The 19,663-nt window shown below is 50.0% G+C and overlaps 1 pseudogene; it reads left to right on the top strand.

Annotated features, from left to right (window-relative positions):
• The first annotated feature begins 768 nt into the window (after nucleotides 1-768).
• Nucleotides 769-17,984, top strand: LOC108397794 (poly [ADP-ribose] polymerase 1-like; annotated as a pseudogene).
• The last annotated feature ends 1,679 nt before the right edge of the window (nucleotides 17,985-19,663 follow it).

Genomic DNA, 19,663 nt, shown 5'->3' with positions numbered 1-19,663 from the left:
ACCTGGGAAGTTTAACAAGCAAGCCCAAAACAAACAGGAAGGATTCCATCTTGAAAATAAGATTGCATTTTTAAAACCCAATTTGTTAAAAAGTAACTTTCTTAACACATACTCTTTAACAAAACAGACAATAACTCAGCCTACATTAGGAGCAAAGTAGGCAGTCTTGAGTGATATGCTCCCAGACCAGGAAGCTACTATCCTAGGAGGAAATCTGAGCAGTAAAATTCTTGTAAATAACCAAGAACACTAATAAGAAACTTAATGTCTCTTCAGAGATAAACATTTTGGGACCACTTAGCAGGTGTACATCCCTAGCCCTTTGTCTCTCAACCGCCTATACATCCCCTAGACAACCACCCCTCTGGGGCTCTCTTGTCCCCTCTTGGCCTTAGCCAGGAGCTCTGTCCTCTCACTTTATCTCTAAATAAAAGCCTCTGCCTTGCTCTCCTACCTTGAGTGTTTTGCTAAATTTGTTCTTAGACACCAGGAACAAGACCTAAGGATGCTTAGGTCTCTTGAATATAGAGACATGGCATCAAAGGAAGTTGCTGATTAATGTTAGTGGGAGATACTCCACACCAACAGAGACAGTGAGTTCAGTATGTGTTTCTGTGTCTGGAGGAAGACCCACCTCCTCTGCTTACTTAGAGGCAGGTGGGATAGTCCAATAGTTAGGGCCCCAGTTTGGTGGTGGAGAACGGGTCTGCATGTGAGCCTGTTGGTGGCCTCCTTCCATCCCCAGGGGAGGGAGCATGTGCATTGTGCATGGTTGGTCATCCCAAGTCCACTGTGCTTGCAGCCTGGGTCCAAGTGTATGTGCAGTGGGCCAGGTCTGGTAGGCCCTCTGACCCTCCGCCCTCTGGCTCTGAGATCTCTCCTGCCTCTCCTGACCTGCAGTTGACAAACAACTAAATGTTTTTGTTCCCTGCGAGGATCTCAGCCAGTTTGCAATAAACTGCCAATGTCCCTTGTTATCCGCTGTCCCAGGGAGTGCCTGAAGGCTTTCTGCCCACAGCATCTCATATCTGGAGTGTATAATACAAGGAATTGAGGGTTCATGTGGTCCACCCCTCTGCTTCCCACCCCACTGCCAACATCCTGGTCCCTCATCCTCAACCGCAGTCTTCCTAGTCTGTCTGGGGCACCCTGACCACAGCTGGCATAGCTGGCCTGCTGGGGGAGCAGTGTCCTTGGGTTGCTTCTGTCAGCCTGGTCCTTACTGTGCCTGGGGGCAGGAACCACCTCTGGGGTGGCAGTTGGCTGCCTTGACGTCCGCTTTTGCACTAGGCCCTTTCTTCTGTTTTCCCTCAGGAGAAGCTGCTCAGAGAAGGGTGCAGAGGCTGTCCCGCAACCTGTCCTGATTTGTCCCTGGGCACGTCTGCCTGGCTTCCTGACTCTGCTCTCCCCTTCCAGATAAGCTGCTGTCCAACATGAGGATCCTGACTCTTGGGAAGCTCTCCCAGACCAAAGATGAAGTGAAGGGCATGATCGAGAGACTTGGGGGAAAGTTGATGGGGACAGTCAACAAGGCCTCCCTGTTCATCAGCACTAAAAGTGCGTTTGACCTTGGTTGTAAAATAGAGATCCTGCTGTCTGTGTCTTATGACGGTGCTGAGAATTATGGGAGAGGAAGCACTTGGTTCAATGTCTGATATACGGGACACCCAAAAGTGTGTCTCTTCTCCATCACAACATCATGTTCGTCTTTACGGAGCGTAGCCAGGTTTGTGCTTCTGTTACTGCTCTGTATCACAGCATATACTCCCCTGCTCCTGTCCCAGCCGAGACCGCAGGCTCCTGCTCCCTACTGGCCCGAATCCAGGCACTGAGCTCCTCCCCTTTGGGACACTGGGAGGTCTTGCCAGGAGCTGTGAAAAGTATAATAGGCCATTTGGACAAGCACAGCAATCTAAGAGATGACCAAGAGGTGGAGCATGGCTAGGCAGAAGGGTTGTCTACATGTCCAGGCTGAGAGCTGGCTGTTTAATCTGTTGCAGAGAAACCAACACAACACGTCAGGCTAAGTGAAGAAACAGGGAACATGTTCCAAATGATAAAACCTCAAGAAGAAACCTTGAAGTAGTTTATCTGGTGAAGAGTTCAAAGTAATGGTCATAAGGATGCTTACTGAACTGGGAGATGCATGGATAAACACAGAACTTCAGCAGAGAGATGGAAAATACAAGAAAGTACCAAGCAGAAGTCACAGAGCTGAAGGTTTAACAATTGTGCTGAAAAATAAATGAGAGGGGTTCACGGTAGCCTGGATTCATCAGCTTAAAGACCGGGCAGTGGAACTCACCCAGTAAGAGCAGGACAAAAACCGAATGAAAAACTGTGAAGATAGCTCAGGGGTCTTAGGGGAGGCACAACATCAAACAGACTGGCATTTGCATTATAGGGTCCTAGAAGAAGAGAGAAAGGGGCAGAAAGCATACGAAGAACTAACAACTGAGAACTTCCCTAACCTGGGAAGGAAACAGATATCCAGGTCCAGGAACCCTGAGAGCCCCAAACAAGATGAACCCAAAGAGGCCCACCCCAAGACACGTTAAAAATTAAGGACAAGGAGGGAATAGTAAAGGCACAAAAGGAAAAAAACACGTTATGTACAGGGGAACCTCCATAAGACTCAGCTCCACACTGCCCAAAGTAATGTACAGATTCAGTTAATCCGTGTCAAAACCTAATGACATTTTCCCAGACAGATAGGACAAATAATCCTAAATCTGTATGGAACCACAAAGGGCCCCAAATAACCAAAGCAACCTGTAGGAAGAACAAGGGGGCATTGCACTCACTGATCGCAAGCTATGCTACAGAGTTGCAGTAATCAGAACGGTGTGGTCCTGGCATAAATAGACACATATACCAATGGGACAGGATCAGAGTCCAGAAATAAATGTACATTTATGTAGGCAATTAGTCCTCAACAAAAGAGTTCAAAATACACAATTTGGAAAAGGTCTCTTCAATAAATGGAGGTGGGAAACTGTTTTATGCTGTACACAAAAACTCAGAGTGAATTAAATAATGAAATGTAACACCTGAAACCTTAAAACTAGAAGGAAGCATAGGTGTAAGCTCCTTGACATCAGTCTTGGAGATAATTTTTTGAATCTAACACCAAAACCAAAAGCAACAAAAACAATAAACAAATGGGACAGCATCAAACTAAAAAACTTCTGCACAGCAAAGGAAATCCATCACCAAAATGAAGGGCAGCCTACCAAAGTGGAGGAAATAACTGTAAATTATGTATCTGATTATCCATTTGGAAGATGCAGTGTTAGCAAAGGTGAACAGGTGTCTTGGCAGGTTTATTATGCTGACAACCATTTTAGGTCTCCAAGACCTGAGAAATAGGGTACAGCTTTTCCCGTATGAGTTGGATGTCAGGGTCCCTTTTCTGTGACCTACCTGTCACCTTGTCCTTAGCTCATCATCCCTTAGGGGACTGTTGCTGAGCAGAGTCAGCTGTGGGAAAGAGCCCTGTGAACACTGGGTTTGGAGGAAATGGGAGCTGTGGTGAGGAGGGTTTGGAAGGACCGAGTAAATATGACACTAGTAGTTGGAGATTTAAGTTTAGTTTTCATCTCACTGCTCACCTTCTTCTTCTGATTTTGACAGAGGAGGTAGAAAAGATGAATAAGAAAATGGAGGAAGTCAGAGAAGCCAACATCCGCGTTGTCTGAGGACTTCCTCCAGGATGTCTCTGCCTCCATGAAAGGCCTCCAGGAGTTATTCTCAGCCCACATCTTGTCCCCCTGGGGGGCAGAGGTGAAGGCAGAGCCTTCAGAAGTAGCGGCCCCCAGAGGGAAGGTGGGGGCTGCGCTCCCCAAGAAGAGCAAGGGCCCTGGCAAGGAGGCAGGTGAGGTGCCGGCCGCCCAGCTGCCGTGGTCGTGGCCCTGCTCCTGGCCAGCTGCACGTGTCTGCCTGTGCGGGGCCTCACCCCCTGTGCCCCAGAGTGTCCTGTGGAACACTTCCCTGCCAGCTTCCTCTGCTCCATTTTCCGTGGACACAGGGTGGAGGTGCTTTGGGGTGGGAAGGGCAGGGACAGCACACAGGCCACGTGGCCAGTCAGAGGGGAGGCCATGCACTTGTCGGCCCTCCACCATCTCACTCTAATGTGCACATTTCTCTCTCCCCTCCAAGGTGTCAACAAATCTGAACAGAGAATGAAATTGACTCTGAAAGGAGGAGCAGCTGTCGATCCTGATTCTGGTAAGCAGACAGGAACATGAGCACAGTGACTCCATGTGCCCCAGATGATTAGGAAAAAGTGTGGGAGCAGGGCCACACCTTGGCACGCCTGCCTGCTCTCCGACTTCCCCAGTCCTGAGAACTCGTGTGTCCTGTGGGGACCCTCCAGAGGGTGGTAGCGGCAGATGGGAGCAGTGAACTGCACACCTGCCCCAGCCCACGAGAGCAGGGACTGTGGGGACTCGCCTCCCAACAGGCCTGGACAACTCTGCACATGTCCTGGAGAAAGGCGGGAAGGTGTTCAGTGCCACCCTTGGCCTGGTGGACATCGTTAAAGGAACCAACTCCTATTACAAGCTGCAGCTCCTGGAGGGTGACAAAGAAGGCAGGTGTGTCCTGGGGACGGGGGAGCACATGCCGGCCTGTGAGGGCTGTACTGTCAGCCTCGTGAAACCAGTTTCCCGGCGCCTGGGGAGTTCGAGCTCCTCACAGAGCACAGGTGTACCCTCGGCCTGTGACAAGAGGGCAGACAGACAGCCTCGCTCTCCTGCATGTACCCAGCCCTGCCATCCCCATGGAATGCAGGCATCCCAGCACCCCTCTCCTGTAGCCTCCTGAAGACTAGTCTAGATTTTCCAATACCTCTACACATACTTTAAAACTTCTGAAGCAAATGAAAGTTTGGCAACAAGTGAACTCGCTCTAATGTTGCTTTAGGCTCCCTAGTTAATAAACAGGTTTGGGTTTGCCTTTTGTTTTTCTTTTTTACATGGTGGAGAAAGGCAAGGGCCAATTCTGGGTGCTGAGGGCCTGGGCTGGCTTTTCCCATCCACGCCTTTGCAGGCAGGGTGGTCCTCTTCCCTGCGGTGGTCCCTCGGTATGTCCAGTCGGAAGGGGAGCCTGTGCGTGCACAGGCTGTTGGAAGGAACTAAGAAAATCTCATGGTGAAAAGGCATTTTCAAATAATTACCTGGACCTTTTCCTTTAGCAAATGAAAACAATTCTCCCATTGGAGGTCCAGGATATCCAAAAAGCTTTCCTAGTGGGAAGGCACGCCCCAGCGACAGTGCCCACGAGAACTGTTACCTGGGAAGCCTCGGCCGGAGGCTCGGGGTCCTCCCATCACTCGGCTTTTCACCAAACTGTTTAGAAAGGAAATACCAGAAGTGATACTAACAGAATACTAAGTATTTAGTTGGCTACTTGAAATTTATGAAGAAATAATGCCAATGTCATTAGGTTATTGCCTACTCTTCTTGTCTGAGATTTCAAAGTCAGAAAAATGGCTTCTTGTAAAGCATACCTTCCAAAGGCTTGCTGTGAATTGTAGTGAAAGAGGAATGGGGTTTTTGTAGAAACAGGCAGAGTGCCTTTGTCTGTGAAATGACAAGAATAAAATTGCCCACCATCAGGAAAAATATTCTTGTGATAACTGTAGTTGAGTGTGTTTTCCTGGTGGCCCATGTTTACTGGTTTTTAGAATGAAATGGTAGTGTGGGCTGGAGGGCCAGAAGTATTTGCAGGGCAGGTCAACATAATATCTCTAGAGAAAAACCACAGCAGAGTGAATTTATATGCCTTTAAGCATCAACCCTGAAAGCTGGCAGGAAGCCCCAGGTTTTCTTTGAATTCTTTGGTTTTGCCTTAAAAATACATACAAATCTTGCATTTGTGGTTTTGATACATTGATTTGTTGTGATGTAAAATTTAACTTACTAGTTAGATCCCCTGAGAAAAACAAATTCATCCAAAGCTAAGCAGCACAGCCAGCCCCCAGGATGTGTGTCTGCCCTAGACAGAGATGGAAGCTAAGTGACAGCCGGGCCTGCAGCCTGACCCTGCATGCCACTGTCTACCCCCTGCAGTTAAATTGCTTCTCGGCCTCTGACCTGAGCCAAAAGTTCTTCATCACCATTAGGGTGTGTAGTCAGTAGTTGTCTCCTTGAACACATGGCTGCACAGTGCTCTTTGCTCTATATCTTGGGGGAGCAGAATTGGGTGTTTTTATGTAAAGGTCTACAGGCTCCAGGATTGTCTCCTCAGGACTGGCTCCCAGGTCCAGGCCTAACCTGTTCTTTGGCACTCTTTACTCCCATTTGCCAGTGTGACTTGATAGGGCATGCTTTACTTACTAGAACCCTCAGTTTAATAAAAGTAAAATAAAATTCCTTTATTATAATATCAGTTCCTTTTGTTCCTATGTCAATCGCCATCATTTCGGGCTGTTCGGAGAGTCAGGAAGTAAAATGTGTCCTGAAATGTGCATCTGCATCTGATGTTCTTCCCTAATTTTTCCTCTCCTAGATACTGGATATTCAGGTCCTGGGGCCGTGTGGGCACAGTGATTGGTAGTAACAAACTGTAGCAGATACCATCCAAGGAGGTTGCCATCGAACACGTCATGGAATTGTATGAAGAGAAAACTGAGAACTCCTGGCACTGCAGAAACTTCACCAAGCACCCCAAACACTTCTACCCTCTGGAAAATGACTATGGCCAGGTGACCAATAATGCTTTTAGTCCATCTGGTTCTAGTAAAAGGAAAGGACAGTGTGTTCTTGAAAAAGCTTGCCATGGATCAGGTGGTGGCACTGGTGAATGCTTCCAAATGTTTAAAGAATTAATACTGCCAGACCTTCATAAACTCTTCCCCCAAACAGAGGAGGGAACACTTCCCAACTGATACCAAAGACAGACAGACATCACAAGAAAACTACAGACCAATATCCCTATGAATATAGAAGCAAAGTCATTAACAAAATACTAAACAGTCTAGCAGCGTATAGGGATTCACACACCATGATCTGGAGGGATTTATCCCAGGAATGCAAGGTTGGTTCAGCATACAAAAACCAATCCGTGTAATACAACATATGAGTAGAATTAAGAACAAAAATACATGATTATCCTAATAGATACAGAAAAAGCATTTAATAAAATCCAATACCCCTTCATGAATAAAATTCTCACCATGAAGTGTGAGGTGGAGCTTAGGTGAGAACAGTATAGGCATTTTAAAGACCATCAAGGAGGCACAGTCTTTGAAGTTACTCCCTAAATGCCACAAGGAGTAATTCAGAGATTCTAGGGAAGGCCCCTTCACTGAACCCATATTTCATCGTAGATCGCATCACCTGGTTTATCTTTAGCATGGAATTATTATTTCACATTCCCTGCTAGTTTTTAGTCCCAGATTATTTCTTAGTTAATCTGCTATACCTACATTTGCAGCCTGACAGCTCCCTGTGCATCTCACCAGGCAGTGCTGTCATTGTCTCTCACCTGATGTTTTTTAGACAAAAATGCTCCCCTTGTTTTTATGGGAAAATCAGTTACCTTTGGGGGGAAAGGCACATTTATTTTGCAGCAGGATTGAGATTTATAGATGGGTATAGATTGTAATTCCAGATCTTTAAGGCTTAGCATGTTTTTTGGGGAATGCTCTAGTTTATTGAGTGTCCTAAGTTCTCAGCATTAAAAATAGGATTTAACTCTCTTACAGTGTTGAGGTTGAGACCTAGAACTTTAGGGGTGGGCAGACTTGGTCTGACTCAGCAGTGCCCCTTACAGAACTTTTCTGATTTCAAAAATACACATTTGATTTTAGGAGATTTTGAGAGAGACAAAGGCACAAAAAACAAAACCGAGAAGTAACTTTAGTTGAAATCACAGCGTCTGTCATTAGCACCCTTCCTCACTTTACAGGTGCTCTTCCCACTGTGAAAGTGGGGTTTTTCTGTACATACAGTGTTGTGACCACCTTCTTTTTGCCTTGATTCCCTGGCATGTCTCCCCATGTCTTCTAGAGTAGTGCTGTCCAGTGGGGGTAGGTGACCCCTGGGCAGTTTAAAATATTTCAGTAGCTACATTTTAGAAAAGGCAGCAGTGAAATAAATACTAGTCATTCATTTAGCCCTGTATATCCAAAATAACATTTCAACATGTGATTATTGAGAGACAAAATTATTGAGACAGCACATACTCTTTTTTTCTTTTTTAAACTGAATCTTTGAAGTCTGGTATATTTCTAGCCCTTAAAGCATACCTCAATTCAGACTGAATTTCGGAAACAGTGGCTAGTGAATTAAACTGTACTGATCTGGAGCATCATTTCTTAAGGATGCATAGAATTCCATAATTCTGGAGTTAACTGGTGGCTGTAATTTATAATTTACCAAACATCACTTCCCATTAGGCATTTAGGTTATTTCCAGGTGTTTGCTGTAGTGATGCTGATATACATAAAAATATCTATACCTCTGTTAGTACCATTAAGAGATGGTGGTATTGGGTCACAGACGATACGCATTTTAAAAAGACTGTTACCTCTTAATAGTTTGCCTTCCAGCAAAGCTCTAACCGGAGGATAAGAATGCATTAAAGACTCCATGTGACACATAGAGCAGATCTGCTGTGATGTTGGCAGCTGCAGCCAGGGGCACCAACATTGGGCACATCCCTCTAATGTGGCTCGGTTAGGCCAACCCAATTCTGGGATCAAACCCAGTGCCAGTTATCTTCATTCAAGGCACATACCAAACACTGTTACTTGCTAGGGACACTGATGGACAGAACACAGTCCCTGCCCTCGTGGGGTCGAAAGTGAGAAGAATTACAATGCTTAAAGTACAGCATGGTTTTCACTTAGCCCAGCTTCTCCAGGGAGCAGGGCCTGAGGGGTGGCAGAGTGAGGCGGGGAGGACAGAGGGTAGAACACATTAACCCTGTCAAGCTGCCTGGCAGGAAATGGCTGGTTGCCTAGTGCTCAGACTATAGAAAAGGCGATGTGGACCCAGTCTTACAGTCGCCCCTAGGTGAAGTGATGCAGGAAAAAGGGGAATATGTCCAGTGTCCCCTTGGGCCAAGCTTTGCCCTCACAGCTGCCACCACTTCTGGGTTGGGCATGAGAGGCCAGCAGTAACTGAGAGGACTGGGTGCCAGGAAGTGCCTGACCCCTGTGCAGATTCAGGCGCCTCCCAGCACCTACAGCCCAAATGCTCTTGATGAACATGCAGCCTTTTTTGCTAGTGGCACCCTGTCCTCTCTTACCTGCAGCCCAAACACCACTGCTACTTTGCTTGGGTTGTTTAATTGGGTCTCTGATTTTCTCCTCCCAAAGGATGAGGAGGCGGTGAAGAAGCTGACTGACCCCTGGCACCAAGTCTGAGCTCCCCAGGCCAGTGCAGGACCTCATTAAGATGATCTTTGATGTGGAAAGTATGAAGAAAGCCATGGTGGAATATGAGGTTATTGCACTTCCATTTTATCGCGAGCATTTGCTGGGGTTGATGATCTGGGTGCTGAGCTGCTGATAGCGCAGGGACTGTTCTCAGTGGATGTCAGTCTGTCCCTCAGCCAGAGAAGACTGCAAGGGGGACTGGGGCCTGTGAAGGCCCGTCTGACCTTCTGGGAGATGGGCAGTGTGTGGTAGAGGCTTGGCTCCTCGGTCCCCAGACTCCCTTGCACTCCTGCCCTTCTTGTGGCCATGGTGGGGTATTGCAGGCATGGTTCTTTTGCGGCCTAACCAACGGGTCAGCCAGTATTGTTATGGGAAGTCCAGGACGGTCCAGTAATAATAAAACAACCAGCACTGACAGACATGCAGAGAACTGATGCTTGCTTCATGGATGAAATTCATACTGACTTGTTAAGAGCAGGTGGGGAGGGGGATATGGACTTGTCCCGCCTCTCTGCTCAGGGCAGAATGACAGGGACTGCAGCCAGGCCAGGGGTCCTTGCGGTCTCCGTCTTGTCTTACATTCTCCAGGGCGATGGGTGCAGAAGGGCCCCTAGTTCTTGTCCCTGGCATCAGCTCCTGAGTGCTCGCTCCGGGACCTTTGAAACAGAGATGGTCTGGGCACTGCTGGTATGAGGCTGGCAGACAGCACCCTCCCCTCTTCCCAGCCACAGATCCTGGAAGCTTTGGGCTGCTCTGGAAAACAAGCAGGGATCCATGGGGAGGGTGAGCACCGGGGGTCAGCCTTAGCCAGCCACTCCTCCCTGGATCCTCCCTAGAGGCTGCCTGCCAGCCTTGGATAGAGACGGCACAAGCCTGGTGGTAGAAGCCACTGGTAGCCTCTGCCTCCTGACCCTGAGTCCCCTTGCCTGGAGCTGAGCCTGGCAGGACTGCTCACAGCTCAGCTGTTGTCCGAAAACAGTGTTGAGGTACATCCTAGACGCCCCTGATGGGTTTGAAGATGGTCAGGGTGTGCATGACCTTGTTCAGATAAATACATAGCCCGACTTGGGTCTGGGAGGCCTGGCTAGTTAAGCTTGTGGGTGGGTTTCTTCAGAACGCAGGCCATGAGGAAAGGGAGAGAAATATAGTGAAGGCGGGGGCTCCATTTGACTAATGGTTTAAAACAAAGGTCATTACTTCTGGCTTCCTATGCTCTGGTTGATTCATAGAATTTGTACTTTCTCAACTGTTAGGTGTCCTGAGTCTCTTCCTGTGAAGCAACATTTTTTATGCTGTTTTCACTCAGGTAACTAGTTTGCAGGAAGGAAAGGGCCAGGGTCCTATTTCTAACCTGGTGGGCCCCCCATGGGCTTGGGCTGAGCACACGATACAGGAACAGGTAGCAGGGAAGCTTTCTGCTCGGCAGGCCTCCTGGTCTCCCTGAGGAAGGAGCCAGAGTGGGAGGGCACGGCTGTGTCCTAGTCCAGCTGTCGCCCTGGAAACCTCCCCCTGGCTGCGTCTGTGGCTCACAGCTCCCTGACTTCGAGGGCCACCCCTTTCCCCTTCCCGTAGTGGGGCTGGCTTGCACTGAGCACTCCTCTGGCTCAGGTGTGCCTTTCGAGGGGTGCTGGTACACAGACACCAGAGTCACACAGCTTGGGGCATGTTGCTCCCTTCAGAGTGTCTGGTCACTCAGCCCTTGATAAACATCTTTCAGTTCCTTCTTAAGAACTAATTTATAATCCACACTGAAGGCACTCTGCCCTCTTATTGTACCTGTCCTTGTCTCACAATAACTTACCTACCTTCTTCCCCACATGGAGCCCCGACATTTAACTTCCCAGAAGCCAGGTCTTATTGAGATAGAGCTGCTGGTACTGAGGGTACAGAGAAGCCAGTGTGCTATGGCTCATGGTCACTATTAAATGCTGGCCCCAGGTTGGTGCCTGAGGAGCTGTCAGCACTTCCACAGCCTCTAGTTTAACTTGGTCACCTGGCAGTTCCGTTTGTGAGATGCTTGCGTGGCTCCCTCTAGTTCAGACTCTGTGGGTGGTGGAGATGGAGAGATGGGTGAGGTGCCGTCTTGGGCCTGGAGCTCAGAAGGAAGGGTCCACTGGGAACAGCCCTGGCGATTGTCTCAGAATACAGTGCACGGGTCCTGGTGCACAGAGCGGCCACGCCGGCCAGGCCATTTGCCGGTGGCAGAGGGGGGCGGGCGCAGGTAACTGCCTTTTGAGGCAGGTAACCCTGTTTTACAGATCAGAGGCCAAGACTGAGTGGGTGTATCACTAGCTAAGAGGTGAGTAGTCCGGGCTGCAGATCTCGTGCTTTTCCACTGGACCTCACCCCCTTTCTTGAGCAGTAGCTGGAAGAAATGCCTATTGGTGTGTCTGATTGGAAAGGGACAGCATTGCTTTGAATATAAATACATATGTTCAGGAGTGTGTCCTTTCAGAAATGCTTTCCACCACTTTATGGTTCTTACTTTCGGGCTAGAAACTGCTTTGACTCTGAGACCCCAGGGAAGGCCACCTGGGCTGGCCCTCATCCCTCCTTGGGACTGAAAGGAAATGTGTATATTCTCCCAGAAGTGCTGGGCTATTTCTGACTGAGGACAGAGAGGGCAGAGCCGCAGACTCGGTTGAGTTGGGCCACTGGGTCTTCAGCTGCGTTGTGCCGGGCCCCTAGGCCTGCGGTGGTATTTGGTCCAGCTCTGCCAAAATCACAGGGCACAGTGCCTGGCTTTCAAAGGGAAATTTCCTCCTGTTTCTTCAGATTGACCTTCAGAAGATGCCCTTGGGAAAGCTAAGCAAAAGGCAGATCCAGGCTGCGTACTCCATCCTCACCGAGGTCCAGCAGGTAAGCATGGAGCTGGCCTCTCCCTGTCCAGCTGCCCAGTGGGTTTCCGGGGCCATCTGCCTGTCTGGCCTCTGATCTACAGGGTGGGTGCAGCAGTACCTTTGTTCAAGGTTCATGGAATAGACTACCCAGGCACAATTCATGATTCCAGTGTTTTTCAAGCCAACAAGTAGGACAAGTGCCTGCCATTTGCAGAAGACGTCACAAAACAGTGAATCAGCAGTGTTCTCAATGATCAAATCATTGAGGATAATAAACTCCCTATGAACTTGATGAGGAATCTAGTTCTCCATCCTCATGAAAATGTTCTAATTTTGTTTTGTGTGTCCTTAAGAGTTAGGCTGAGTTTATTTTGCAGTTACTGGAAAATCACTGAATAGAACGCTAACTAGTTCCTTACTTTGATAAATGTTCATTCAGTGTCCACTTGCCTACCAAGGATCCCCAGCCCCGGAGCCATCAAGCCTTACCCTGGAGGTGCTGGTGGGTTCTGCTTATATCTGGGGTGGGGAGCAGGCTTGACTTGGGAAAGAACACACAGGAAGCTGATGTGCTACTGGGAAAGTGGACTTCTGGCTGGGCCAGAGAAGAGGCCCCAGAAGGGATTGGTTAGATCCAGTTACACCTGTTCCCAGCAGTAGCCTCTACCTTGTTGCCCACTGGCTGAGATGGCTCAGCCCCAGCGCCTTGCTGTTCTGGAATCCCTGGGTGGAAGGGCTGACATCCTTATGTTGCACAGAGAAAACTGCAACTCACATGAAAGTTTTATGACTTGGAGACACCTGGCCCTGTGAGAAGCTGGCCTGAGTCTGGGGACCTGCAGTTGCCAGCTCATTGACCCTCCCATTCTCTGCTCACCTAGGATGTCTTATCCCCATGGTGCAGCTTCTCCATGTCTTTGTGCATTTATTGAACACCTTCTGCATATGGAGCACTACTTGGCATTGTGGCCATGCAGGGCACTTAGCCCTCCTGTGCCTGGCCACACCTGGGCCTCGGGTACAATAAAATAACTTCTGCTTTAAAGATGAATGTCAGTGGGGGAAGAGGGCCTCACTGAATTTTATGGCAGTGCGTTTTTTCCCTTTCAACTTCTTAGTACGAAAATGTTTCAAAACACAAAATGTTGAAAGAATTTTACATCAGTGTCCATGAGCACATCATGTGGAGGCTGCAGTGGGGGCTTGCATATCTATAACTATTTTGCATAGCAGTGGGGGTTTGTATATCTGCAAGTACACAACTCTGGGTACAAATGACATTAGGTATGGGAAGCCTCTTGTGTGCTGAGCTGCAGTGAGAAGGTGCAGGGCAGTGTGACAACCACAGGAAGGTGGTCTTGGAAATTTCCCTGGGTTTCCTGTCTCGGGCACACACCAGGCTACCACACAGCCTGCCTCATAGAGAAGCAAGCTCAGCCAAGCACTGGGGCTCACAGCTGCCCCCACAGTGTGTCCCCTCCCTTCCAGGTGGTGTCCCAGGGCAGCAGTGACTCCCAGATCCTGAATCTCTCAAATCACTTCTACACCCTGATTCCCCACGACTTCGGGATGAAGAAGCCCCCACTGCTAAACACTGCAGACAGCATGCAGGTAGCCCACAGGTTCTGGCGGATGCTGCTCCCTGCCACTGTCCCTCCACATTACAGTCCCTAGGGCCGGGGCCAGGGCCACTCCTGTGCCCTCATTAAAAAGTGGGATTTCCACATGGTAGAGACCCCATAGGCAAGATAACAATGGTTTTCCTACCCACACTTCATGCACTCCACCACCTCAGGCTGGGAAAAGGGGCCTCTCTTCCTAATGGCATCTTCCTCCCCATCTGCCTTCCCTCTGTGCCTTGCGAGGGGGCGAGTGAGAGGTCCTCACCTGTCACCATGTGTGCAGGAGGAAAACTGCCCTTACCATGCATACAGTTTCTGCCCTGCCCTACAGAGCAGCCCTCCTCAGCATTCTAAGAAGTCCTTCAGGGGTTCACTGAACAACCGTGATGGGCTAGCAGCGACCAGCTAGGGGTTGCTGCACTGTCTGTTTGCTGTTATCTACATAGGTTTTCTGGGCCAAAACTGACCGGGTCTTTCTCCCTTGCCTTGGTACCTAGCTCAAGGCTTTTCTTTTGTTCCTCCAGGCCAAGGTGGAAATGCTGGACAACCTGCTGGACATCGAGGTGGCATACAGTCTGCTCAGGGCTGGGTCTGATGATGGCAGCAAGGACCCCATTGACGTCAACTATGAGAAGCTCAAAACTGACATTAAGGTAACAGGGCCTGCCCTCTTTGAAGCTTACTGACCACTCATCCCAAGAGCAATGGTCCCCAAACTTGAGTGTGCATAAGGAGCTCCTTGGAGAGCTGCTTAGGCACATTGCTGGGGCCCAGGAATTAGCCCTTCTAACTTAAATTCCCAGATATGGCTGCCGGTGATCCTTTGAGAACCTCAGAGCATTTTACCTGTAAATATGCATCTTGTTTGCAAGGCAGGCTTTCAAGCCAGGGTCTCAGTTTGGTGTAGAGACTGGTTTTTGAGGGCCTTACAAGAAGTTCTTCTTTTCCTCAATCTAGAAAGGATGTCTGGAGACTCTGTGGTGTGCACATTAGAGGGTTTATATTGGTGTCCCATTTCAGAAGTGGAAATGCCTGATGATGGTGATAAAAACACCAAGCCTGGTTCATGTTCCTCAGGGTTGAAGTGGTTGGCGTGGTGTAGTCCTTAACCTTCAGAGTGTTTGGAGTCTGGGAGAAATCACCCTGCCCAGGCCAACCAGAGTGGAGTTCCTGCCTCAGCACCTGGCTGGACCTGAGCCTGAGCCTGGGCCCCTCACTCCTCGGCCCCCACACCCTCCCCCAGTGGTGCAGACCTGAGTCCCCACGGGCCCGGGGAGCCCTATGTGGTGTGCTTACATCACTAAAAAGAGCCTTTGCTTCTTGCTTAGGACAAAACATAGTTCTGTAGGTTGAAGCAGGGTATGACCCTGTCACTTTTTTTGTTCCTGGGGCACTGCTGGTGATGCTGTGGGTGTGGTGCCTTGGGGAGGGGTTGTCAACTCTCTGTTGACTTGATCAGGAAGCTCTGAAAAAGGTCAGAATTCCTGGATCATTTGAACTTTGGAGAAGAATATGAAAATAGGACAGAACACGGCCTTTGTTATGACACACTCATGCTTATTTGGCCTAGATCATATTAGCTTTGCTAGTTATTGGTGGGCGTGTAGTCTGAGCCACTCTGTGCTTGGCCTGAGGATTGAAAGGAAATGGAACATTCCTCCCCATCCTTAAAACCTACAGCTGATTGGATCCTTGCACCTCTGATTGCAAGTCTTGACTGTAAGGTGTCTCCTAGCCCACGTGTTCTGGTTCCAGTGAGCTGGATTGTTAACCTGGAAGCTGGCCCCTTGCTCAGAGGCACCCTGTTCCCAGTGATCCCCACATTCTAGTTTTCCTAATATCCTAAAGCATGGAACTTTAAGACAGGGAATGCCTAGACTCTCTTGCAACTGGAACAGATGCAGAAGCCAGTGCCCCAGAGATGGGGGACCACTAACCCAGGGGGCCATGGTACTGATGCAGGCTGGGCCTGTGGTCTTCCTCCTGCCTTCATGTGGCTCTCCGGGGGCCTCCCTTGCTCTAATTCCAGGACACCCTTTTAGGTTGTGGACAAAGATTCCAAGGAAGCTGAGACCATCAGGAAGTACGTCAAGAATACGCATGCAAGCACGCATAATGCATATGACTTGGAAGTCATTGATGTAGGACTCTTCCCCTCCGCCCCCGTTGTCCTTACAGCTCTTGCCTGCTCTTTCCTCCAGCCCTGGCCTGGGTAAGAAAGAGCACTTTGCTTTAAATAACCAGAAGTAACTCATTTGTTCATTGAGCAGAAAATTTAGTAGTCATGTGATTTTGGGGTGGCTTTTTGTTCTGTTCAAAGGGCATTTCTTTTCTCAGAACCTAGTTTTAGAATCAAAGATCCAAAATAAAGAGCCTCAGGTATGCACGTGTTACAGGCAGTAGTAATTTCTAACAGCAAGTCTCTGGCTCAGCCCTGGACTAGTCTCACTGCTCCATCTGGCCTGGTTGAAACGCCTTACATACTCAGCAGAGCTGAAGACTTCCAGCTGTCAGGGCAGCTGGTCAGATCTTAACCATAGTGACAAGTGGCTTCTCTCCCCTCTCTTTCATTCAATCCCCTCAAGATCTTCAAGAGAGCACGCGAAGGGGAGAGCCAGCACTTCAAACCATTCAAGCAGCTGCATAACCGGAGGCTGCTGTGGCATGGGTTCAGGACCACCAACTTTGCTGGCATCCTGTCCCAGGGCCTCTGGATAGCCCCACCTGAAGCACCCGTGGTATGTGCGTGGCTTGGGGAGCGAGGGGTGGGCAGTGCCTGTGTGGTTGTCTCCATGAAGAGCTTTGTGGGTGCTCAGGTGAGGCATGCATGTACCCCAGTGAGTCAGGGGCCTGTTTGAAGATGGAGGTGCTGGGACAGCTGTGGCTGACAGGTGGCTGTTGCCAGACACCCCTGTGCGGGCCCTCCTCCTCAGCACCCAGAGGGTGCCTTGGCCTTCATGACCCCAGCTCTGCAGACGGGTGGCTGCCCATGTGTGAGGGAAGTGCAGAAGAACTGGCTTCTCTGGGTGTTTATCTCAGGTTCTCACCTGACCTTATGCTCAGCAGGCTGCTGGTTTGGGAGCCAGTATGCTTGGAGGCTCTTCTGAGACTGTCCTCTGTCGAATAGGTATGAACTGAAGCATGCCTAGCACATCAGCAAGTTGCCCAAAGGCAAGCACAGAGTCAAAGGTAAGTGCTTCAGAGGCTGCTGGGGCCTGGGAATGGCACCGGGAGGAGCCTGCTTTCCCCAGAGGCTGCCTTCCTGTGGCCTGCTGTGAAACAGCAGGAGGGTGCTTTAAAAACCCATTTCCCTCCATCTGCAGCTAGTATTGCACATGCCATTAGGGGAGTCTGGGTCCGAGCATCGTCACTGGCGCGGTGGCTTTGGGCCTTTGCTGAACTGAGCTGCAGTGCTGAGCACCTCCTGGGACATGGAGCTTGGAGCCCGTAGCGCCTGTGGACCTCAGGCCTCCAGCTGCCTGCTGGAATCTGCTCAGTAGGAATAGTATCCCACTGGGGGCTGCTGCGACTCTTACTACATCAATTAGGGCTGATGCCTCGGGGTTTTGATTTAGAACCGGGTTTTCTATCTGGAGGAAGGATAGAGTATGGAGTTTGTATATCTTTAAAGTGAACACGTAGACCCAACATCAAATGTGTTGTCTCCCTGAAATATTTTGACCATCTGTTCGCACAGTTCATGTGACTCATGCGCCTTGTGCAGGTTTGGGCAAAACCACCCCTGACCCTTCAGCTAGTATTACTGTGGATGGTGCAGAGGTTCCTCTGGGGACTGGGATTCGTCTGGTGTGAGCGACACCTGCCGTCTGTATAATGAGAATCCTTTCACAAGCAGTGGGAGCCTGTGGGGTGCTGGGAGTCACAGGCAGCAGGGTGACTGACAAGATGCCCTCAGGGATGACACTGGTGACTAGTGCCCCTCGGTGTCTCCCCTCTACCAGTGAGAGACCCGTGTGAGCCTAGGTGACAGCTGTGGCCATGCCAGGCATCTGCCTTCGCCATGGTGAAACCATTTGCTCCTTGACATGCTTGCCCTCAAGCATTGTGTACGACATTGCTCAGGTAAACCTGAAGTAGCTGCTGAAGCTGGAATTCAACCGTAAGACATCGCGATAGTGAATGAGATGTGGCTGAGCTGCGGCTCTGACTGAGTTCATCTGCTGTGCTTTCCACCAGCTGACCAGACACGACCTCAGCTGGGTGGCCATGGGGGAGCACCTTCACTAAATCTCCTTAGAAGGGATTTTATATGAACATTTGGACACATGTTAAGCGATTTTTCCCAGCCCATCAAATTCCTTGTTTGTACTGGGAAAGCTGCCATGGAGATGTCTGCCTGTCCTGCTGGGGCAGCCAGGCTGTGGCCACACAGAGTCCCCATAACTTACTGTCAGGAGGAATTGGAGTGGCACATTCCCTCTTCCTGAGTGGCTTCTTGTTGTCTTTTGGGGATGTCTGCAGGTGAGTGGGACCTAGGGCTGGCACACTGAGCCCTGGTGTCCCCCCATACGTAGGGGCTGCAGGAGCTGCCATGGATGTGTTTGCTTGTCCTGCTGGGTCGGCTATGCTGAGGCCATGCAGAGTCCCAATTACCTTGCTGTCAGGAGGAATAGGAGTGCTATATTCCTTCTTCCTGTGTGACTTTCTGTTGCCTGTTTGGGATGCCTGTGGGTGAGTGGGGCCTAGGGCAGGCACACTGAGCCCTCGTGTCACCCTCTCCTTAGGTGCTGCCACAGCTGCCAGCATGAGTGGGCCTGGTGTGGCACCTGTATGCAGTGAGCTTCCATCCCAACTGCTGGGCATGCTGGTGGACTTCCCACTGCAGGGACCTCTAAGGTATGAGTGGTCAAGGGCAGGGAGCCTGCAGTCTCTGGCACAGGTGGGGCGGAGGAAGGGGCAGGCTGAGTGGCACTGCCATCAGCCATAACCTCCAGGTTGTCCAGGTTTTGGCACCAGCTAAGCAAGCGATCCCATGGCACTGGTAGTGGCAGTGGCTGCAGCAGTGGGAGCTCCGGAGGCATGGATGTTTTCCTTTTGTGGGGCCTGCTGCTGGCAGGTCCTGGCAAAGAGCTCCTGGATGGCATGACTGAAGGCTACGTGCCCTGCATCTTCCTCCCAGACGGCGGTGAGTCTGTGGTGCTCGCTGATGGTCTTCACCTGCACTTCCTCTGTGGACGTCTTTGGCAGCCGGAAGCAGCAGGGGCTGGGGTCAGAGAGCACTGCTGCTTCTGGATCAAGCCTCCCAGGTGGCATCAGATGGGCAAAGCATTGGGCACCAATAGTTGTCCAACTAAAGGCCACTGCCACCCTGTCCGTGTGTGGCAGTACCCGATCCCCCAAGAAGCAAAGGTGGGCATTGCCCTTCATATCTGACACCTGTGACAAGCGGGAATTCTAGTCCCTTGCCAGTCACCTTGGAACACCCCTCTACTGCTTGTTAACAAACCAGGGACAAATGACTTCCGTCCAGTACAGGACTTGTGGGAAATTAATAAAAGGGTGGAGGACATCCACCCCACAGTCCCCAACCCTTACACACTTTTGAGCTATCTGCCACCTGACAGGGTTATATACACCGTCCTAGACCTAAAAGACGCTTTCTTCAGCTTACTGCTAGCCGCCTCGAGTCAACTGCTGTTTGCTTTTGAATGGAGAGATCCGGAGGACGGATTGAATGGTCAACTAACATGGACCAGGTTGCCTCAGGGATTCAAGAACTCACTGACCATCTTCGACGAGACCCTCCACGAAGATGTGAGTGAGTACCAGCGTTTCCACCCAGAGGTAAGCCTGCT

This window comes from Manis javanica, chromosome 11, assembly GCF_040802235.1.
Source record: "Manis javanica isolate MJ-LG chromosome 11, MJ_LKY, whole genome shotgun sequence".
NCBI lineage: Eukaryota > Metazoa > Chordata > Mammalia > Pholidota > Manidae > Manis > Manis javanica.
This window is presented reverse-complemented; position numbering and strand designations above follow the sequence as displayed.